This window comes from Alexandromys fortis, unplaced genomic scaffold, assembly GCF_014885135.2.
Source record: "Alexandromys fortis isolate MF-2015 unplaced genomic scaffold, M_Fortis_MF-2015_v1.1 scaffold_175, whole genome shotgun sequence".
NCBI classification, from domain to species: domain Eukaryota; kingdom Metazoa; phylum Chordata; class Mammalia; order Rodentia; family Cricetidae; genus Alexandromys; species Alexandromys fortis.
This window is the reverse complement of record NW_026068065.1, coordinates 3,639,929-3,648,325: the sequence shown is the minus strand read 5'-3', so window position 1 is coordinate 3,648,325 and position 8,397 is coordinate 3,639,929.

The following is an 8,397-nucleotide window of genomic DNA, read 5'->3' as shown; positions in this document are numbered from 1 at the left end:
GAGGGAGATGGGAGGCGGGGAGGAGGCAGAAATTTTTTTTCAATAAAAAATTATATTAAAAAAAGAAAATATTTTCTTTACGTCAATGGTTAGCTATTTGATTTTATTTCTTTCTTTTACTTCCCTACTCTCCTTCCAGTCCTTTCCCTTACCTCCCCTCTGTGACATGGCACCTTCTGCCATTCACTCCTCCTCCATTTCTATTAAGAAGAGGACAGGGTTTCTATGGATATCAACAAAGCATGGCAAATCAATTTGTAGTAAGTCTAAGCATCTGGCTCTAACTGCAGTCTGTCCTGCCTATGGAATGTGCTGCTGTAAGACAGAGATTTTGGGGAATGGCCAAAATCCTAAAACCATGCAATGAGAGTGAACCCACCTCTGACACTGACACTGCTTGGTGTGCCAGGACCCAGAGGCTGGATGGTCCAGAGACCTAGGGTAGAACAAAACAAGACTAGAGAAAAGAATGTCTATGTAATACCTAACAATACTCTGCTATTCTCATAGATTGGTACTTTGCCTAATAGTTATCAGAGAGATTTCATGCAGTAACTGGTCTAAACAGATACAGCAACCCACAGCCAAACATTAGACCAAGCTGGGGAACCATATTGGAGAGAGGAAGGAAGGACTGTAGGATCCAGATGAGTCAAGTACAGCATAAGAAAATCCACAGAAACAGCTAGCCTGGGCTCATAGGAGCTCACAGAGACCAAACAGAAAACCAGGGAGCCTGCATTGGACTGACCTAGGCATTCTGCATATTTCTGACAGTTGTATAGCTTGGGTCTACTTGTGGAACCCCTAGCAATGGGAGCAAAAGTTGTCTCTAACTCTTTTTTTTTTTTTTTTTTTTTTTTTTTTTTTTTTTTTTGGTTTTTGGGACCCTATTCCTCATGTCTTTTTCTTATAATTTATTTTAAGACAAATGTCACTTTAATGACTTCTTCAACTTTTATGTACCTAAAAATGTCTCCTTTATTGCCCTTTCCTTTGCAATGTTGGTAAATTGCCCCCCAAACACTCTGTTCATGATCATAGAGATGTTTCCTCATAAATGATAATCTGCTATCAAAAGTCAGAAGTCTTATGTGCTAGAGGTATGAGTTGAAGACAAATCTATGCTTCATATGGTTAGAACTCTGGGTTTAACCTACAGTACCTTTCCTACCAAATAAGAAATGCATGGCAATAAACACCTTGATTATAATATCTCTCAGTGTGGGTTTCTTTTTTTCTTCATGCATTTAAAATACCCAGAGTTTCATTAATCTGAATTTCCTTACTTTCCCAGGTTTTGGCAAACTTTGGCCATTATTTCTTTAAATAAGATTTCATAAGTTTTCTCCTTTACTTTTTTTTTTTGCTTCATCACAATTAAAATACTACTATAAAGAATCTGTTTTCTTCTGTCTATTTTCTTTTTCTTTTTTTATTGAATGATTACAAATGTCGTATTTCAAGTTCACTGATTCTCCTATTTGATCAAATATGCTGTGGAAATGCTCTCTCTAATCAATTATCCATGTCAGTTACTGTGTTTTTTAGCTACAAACATCTATTCAATTCTTGGTAGCATTTTCCATGTTGGAGACTGGAATCTCCAACTGACTGAGTGATAAGAAGAGCTACCTGATCTTAAAGAGGACTCAGTACCCACATGTTGGCTATCAACTCCTGTCCCAGGGGATTTAATTTTCTCTTCCACTCTCTGTAGTCATAGAGCATGCATTTAGTACACATACTAGCATGCAGTCAAAACACTCACACATGAAATAAAAATTTTAAAATTAAAAGAGAAGTTTTAAATTCCACATCACTTTTACATTAAATGGCAACTTAAAAACACATGCCATTTCTAATGGATATTTTGAAATATTTGTCAGAGACCTGTCCATTTCTTTTTTAGAAGCTCATTACACATTCATTGCTCCTGGTAGTGTCAGTCTATAAAACTGCATATCCGTTTGTTTGACAACATCAATCCACGCCAATGTTTTATTTCTGATATGTAGCAACAATCATCTACACATGTTGGCTCCTCACCAGGTAACACAGGAACCAGCAAATACCTTAAAAAGTCATATGCTAGACTCCATACATCTGCTCCTCTCCTTCCCTACAAAAAGTATACTCCTGACTAGGGCCTCTTATGACTGTGATGAGCCATTTGACAACATAAAAACATGATTATATATATATACATTTCTTGACAGAAATATCCTCTTAAATGAGGTGAGGCTGAAACCAGTCTCTTGGGAGAGCATGCAAAATCTGTATTAAAAACAGGCTCCACTCTGCCCTTTGCCTTCAAGGATGTGACAAGCATGGGTATTATCTCATAATACTGAAAGATTCATACTAACTGAAATGTAGAATGTAATTTTTCTTCTTGCCTATTCAATATATCTATTCTTGCTTTTGTGGTTCCCTAGGGCACCATCACTTCATAACTGGATTCTGGATTTCTTAAAAAGGTATTCTGTTGTGTGTATTATTATTAAAATTGTGATTGGTAGGGGAATGAGGTCTGTGGCTTCCTACCATTTCTTTGTGTAGTGGCATTTCACTTAAAACTTGCCTGAGGATCAGAAATGTAAAACAACCACACTGGCCAGACTTATAAACCAGTCAACAATAACACCCACCCCACCTCTTGGGAATGTAAATGTAAAGGAAAATCCTTTACTTTTGAAGGATAACTTTACCAGATGCAGAATTTTAGGTTTGTAGGTTTTATTTTTCAATGTTTTAAATGCTTTATTTTAAGCTGTTCTTACTTGTCTGATTTCTGTCAAGAAATCTAACACAAGATTTATCTTTCTTCTATATAATTACGAAAACTTTTCTTCCTTCTTTTCTTTCTGCTTTTCTAAGGTTGAGAAACTTTTTACAGGAAGATGTGATTTAATCTTATGTCTTTTCAAATTTAGTGATCTCTTGTAGTGGCAACCAGTGATACATAAAATTTAGAATATCTTTGAGTTCAGTAAAGGCTTTCTGTTTTGCCTCTGGTTGTAATTCAGGAGTTAGGGTGTTGAACACTCAGTGCCACACCAAACTTCTACTGAGTCAGTGGCCTCTGGGATCTTGTCTCATGTATATGATATTTAGGGACCAAAAAGTGTGAGTTTCTAGAATTTTGTTATCAATTTATATGTAGGGGTTTAGGAGACAGAAGGAAGAGAGAGCTCCTATTAAGCAGCAGTCAGTCTTTAGGAATGGGACACTATAGAGCTGCTAGTCTGGGAGTTTTAATTTTTTACTTGTACACATTTTAGATAAAATAGAATTGAATCACTTACCCCTTACCTTTTCTGCATCCAGCCTCTCCAAGATTTGCTCCCATTGACCCCTTCCATTGTCCCAAATGTCTTCCTACTCCCAAATTGAAACCCTCCTTTCTTTTGATTATAATCATAATACATATGTGTAAATGTATCACATAATACAATCTGCTGAGCCTGTTTTTATTACTTGTACATATATGGTTTCAGGGATGACTGATTTTGTTGTATAACCAGTTAAAGGGTTTAGAGTTCATGAGCTCTATACCGACAAATGTGAAGCCTCCACAGGACTGAATTAAGCCCTCTGTATGTGAGAGACAGCAGTGAAGCTTAAACTATCTGAGGAAACCCTGACAATAGGACCAGATTCTATCCCTGGCACATGAGCTAGCTTGTTGGAGCCCATTTCCTCTGGTGGGAATGCTCAGTCTTAAGGCAGGGGGAGGTACTTGTTCCTGCCTTATCTTAATGTGTCAGACTTTGTTGACCCCCCCCCCATCTGATCCCCTATCCATTGTGGATGAGAGGTGGGCTGTAAGGCAAGGGAGATGGTAGGAGGGGTAAAAGGGAGAAATGCGGTTGGCATGTAAAATGAAATTTAAAAAATAATGAAGAAAATATTTTAATGTAAAAACAGTCATGTTCTTTTTGACTGGCATTTAATCATTATCATACTGAATTATGTTTGCAATCATGAATAAAGTTGAAACTTGCATTCATATACAAGTATTAAGAAAATGTAAGGATTTATTTTCCTTTAGTATGAATCTAGGCATTGAATTGAATAGTAGGCAATTTTTTTTAATTTAGTGCCTCTTAATCCCCGAAACTACCTTTCTTTCTGTTCTTTGTAAGTCAGAAAATATACTCTGCCTACCACTGCTGTCATTTACTATCTTGCTTTAGTTTAATGTCTGATAATAGAGTTTACTGAAGGAAGACAGAAGGGGTTTAGTAGTAAAGAGATTCTGCTGCTAAGTCTCCCATTTCTCTCTCTCTCTCTCTCTCTCTCTCTCTCTCTCTCTCTCTCTCTCTCTCGCTTGCTCGCTCGCTCGCTCTCCCTGCGCTATCATCACAGAATAAACTATGTGTCAGAAATTTTCCATTTTGACTCAAAACAGCAGGTAGATGTGTTCCTACAGTAGCCACATTCTCTCTTCAGAATTATGAATCACAGTCTTGTAGAAGCAGCTGCTCTAAAAACCTCTAAATGAATTCATTTTACTATTATCCCTGAGTCTGGAAGGTTTCTACTAAGCTGTTCTTACTATATTTTAGAATTTTTTTTCCTTTTCTTTTAGTAGATAACTGTGAGTTATATTTTTTATCTGTATTCAAATGGTTTCTACTATTGTGGGATAATGCTCTTGTATCCTATAATATTTGTCATTTGTATTGATTTAATAAAATGATGATTGGCTCATAACCAGGCAGGAAGCATATAAGGTGACCAGACTAGGAGAATTCTTGAAAGAGGAGAGGCTCACTCTGTAGTCACCAACCAGAAGCAGAGGAAGCAAGATGAGAATACCTCACTGATAAAAGCTGTAGGACCAGGCTGGACAAAATCTTCAGTCTACAAATGGTGTCCATGTGGGACATCTACATCCACATAAAACCTGAGAGAACTTAGAAAGAATTCTAGACGAAAAAGAACAGAGTTAAGCATGGTTTTTATTGTAGCAATATTTTCTTGGGTGGACTCTGTTTTCTAGAGGCAAGTATATCTCCTTTAAGAGAGGCTTCCTGACTCAGTGTTAGTAGCAAACACCTTCCAGCTCATTTAAGAGGCCCTGCCACCAAACACTTAAATGGTGTTTAAGAAGAACTGCTGGAATGCTTCTTGGTGGTGACATGGACCTAGAAACTTCACTGAGTTGTGGTAAAAAATGTGGCTCCCACCAGTACCTCTGCCATGAAGCTAGACTCTCAGAAAGCCAAGGAGTGGGACTGATCCAGCAGCCAAAGCATGTTGTCAGAAAAAGAGAGATATACAGTAAAGACATACTCAGATGAAACAAAAACCTCTAAATAGTTTGGAGTGTGTTTGAAAATATATGTAGACTTAGGAGAGAAAAGAAAAAGGATAGATAAAGTCCTTAAAAAATAGAGTAGTCTGGTATGATGACATATGCCTTTAATCTCAGCACTAGAGAGGCAGTGGCAGGCAGACCTCTATAAGTTTCAGGCCAGCCTGATCTACAGAGTGAGATCCAGGACATCCAAAGAAAACAAACTCTGTCTCAAAAAATAAAACAAAAATAAAAGAAAGAGGGTTTTTAAAAAGGCAATGTAAAGATGGAAAATACATAATATGGATATTGTATGCTATTGTGTTGTCTTTGAATCATTTAGCTGCTGAGAAAGGAGCAACAGCTGCCAAGACACGTTTGTTTATAAATGCTCTTGGATTGATCCAACCTATATATTTTGAAAATTCCTTCAAGTCAAAATTTAAGTCAAAAGACATGTTACTTTGGAGAACAGGTTTTGCTTTTGTTTCCACAGGAAATGAGAGGCTGTGAATTAATTCTGGGTTAAGAAAAACCAATTTTAATATAGGAAAACCCCCTGAAAAACTCCAATAGAAGCAGATGGCAAGATGATAAAATATTTCAGAGCAACTCTGTTCGAGTTTCCTCTGAGTTCAACATTCAGAACAGCCTGAAGACTGATGGCTGAAATGATCCAGCCTCACAGAATACTCCAGTCAGCGCTTGACCATAATCTTAAATTTTCTTTGGGATTCCACAAGATTATCAGTGCCCCCAATAATCAGGAAGTAACCTAGAAAACTACACCCAAATTCCCAAAAACTGAATTATGGAAGTTTGTCTTTGTTAAGTGTATTGGTTACAAGTTGTTATGGATAATGGTCAAGGAAAAAGCTAAACAAAGGAGATTAGATTCAGAGTTCTTGTTTTGAAAAGAAAAAAAGAGGAAGTGCTGTGGGATAATGCTCTTGTGCCCTGTAAAGATTCGTCAGTCGTATTGGTTTAATAAAACATTGATTTCCAATAGTCAGGCAAGGGTAGGCAGGGTGACCAGACTAGGGGAATTCTGGGAAGAAGAAAGGCTCAGTCTGTAGCAGCTGTCACCAGCCAGAAGCAGAGGAAACAAGATGAGAATGTCTCACTGATAAAAAGTTGTAGGACCAGGCAGGACAGAAACTTCCATCTGCATTCTACTTTCAGAAAATTATATAAACATAAATGATTGAGCCTATGTGTTATTATTTTGTTTGAAACTTCCATGCACTATTGGGAATTTGTTATACCACTTTAACCTTGAATCAGAAATATATATATCTTAACTAATACTTGACACTTCCAATCCTTGTAAATTTAGTCAATCTGGTAAGTGTATAATGATGTCTTTTTGTAATTTTAATTTGCATTTCCCTAAAGTTAGGCCCAATTTCATATTTTATCATCCCTTATGATATATTTTTTAAGTAACATTGTTTAAAAACAAACAGAAACACAAAAGTTTCTCTCAGTGGTGAAAAATATTGGGCAGTCTACAGGGATTCTCTTCTATTTGTTTAGAATGCTAGTTTTGGAATTTTTTCAGATTATATTTGGTAGTATACCTTAAGGTGTAAAGGAAGTGAACAAACCAAAATATAACTTAAGAGCTTAAAAAAAATATCATTGGTATCTGAATCACATCATGCTTAATTGATTTTATCAACAGCTTGGAAATAGCTCATATTTAGGAGTTTCCAACATGCTTCACCAACAGACATAATTTTGCTCTTGTCCATAGGTTATACTGTTTTGTTTTAGTTACCTATGCTCAAAATTGGACTGTTACCTCGGAGGACTTAAAAAAAAAACATAATGGCTAAATTTCATTACCTATGAGGTAAAGCAAGCAAGAACATAACCTTTGCTTCTATCTTCTAAGGAAAAGTATTTGTACTTTCTAGGAGATTCTATAATGCTAATTCCAGATAGTTCAAAATAAGGGTCATTATTACTCAAATATATTCCTCTCTCCCTTTTCACTTTATTTCCTCATTTCCTGGAGTCAATTTTCCTTTCTTTCTTTCTTTCTTTCTTTCTTTCTTTCTTTCTGTCTGTCTGTCTGTCTGTCTGTCTGTCTGTCTTTCTGTTGTTATTTGAAGAGTTTTGGGGGATTGTTTATTTGTTTGTTGTTGTTTTTTTAAGGATCTCTTTGTATTACAGTGGAGGCTGTCCTGGATCTCACTCTATAGACCAGGCTGGCCTTGAACTCACAAAGACCTGCCTGCTTCTGTCTCTCAAGTGCTGGGATTAAAGGCATGTACGACAAATCCTTGATCCAAACATTTCTTATATCAACTCTTTCTTTAAAACTTTGTTTTGAAAGAAACATAAATAAATATGGAGTTTTGTTATGTAGCTGTTGTATTTTACTAGGGAATCTGCTAAGTCACAGTAAATGACTCACAGTCATGTGGAAGTTCTGAATATACCTAAGAATATTTAGTACTTGGATAAAGTTTAAATGATTTGCTCATCTTAACAAAGCTTGACAGAGCTAAGTCATACAAGAATAAAGAACTTGTAATCAGATTTATACCTAGTTCACCCTTTCACTTGAGTATTTTAAAATATGTTTATTAATTTGTAAGAATTTCAGATAAAATATTTTGAACATATTTGCCCCTTATTCCTGCCACAACTCCTTCCAGATACACCCTCCTACATCCCCACCCATTTTTAACTTTCTGTCCTTTTTTTAAAAAAAAAAAAAACTTTATCAAGTCCAATTTGTGCTTCACATACACTTATGGGTGAAGGACCACTCTCTAGGGTATGGTCAACCTACCCTAGAAATGAGTCTCTCTTCCTCCAAGCAACCATAGTTCTTCAATTAGCAGTAAGTGTTCATGAGTCTCTCCTTTCTCCATGCTAGAATGTTGATTTGCTTGGTCTTGTGCATGTCTCATTCAGGCAGCCACAGAAACTGTCAGTTCATGAGTGCATAGGACCTGTAATACTGAGAAGACACTCTTGCTCTCAATCTCCCTAACCTTTGGCTCTAACAGTCTTTCTATTCCCGCTTCCATAATGGCCCCTGAGACTTACTATAGGATAATAATAGAATTGCCACATTT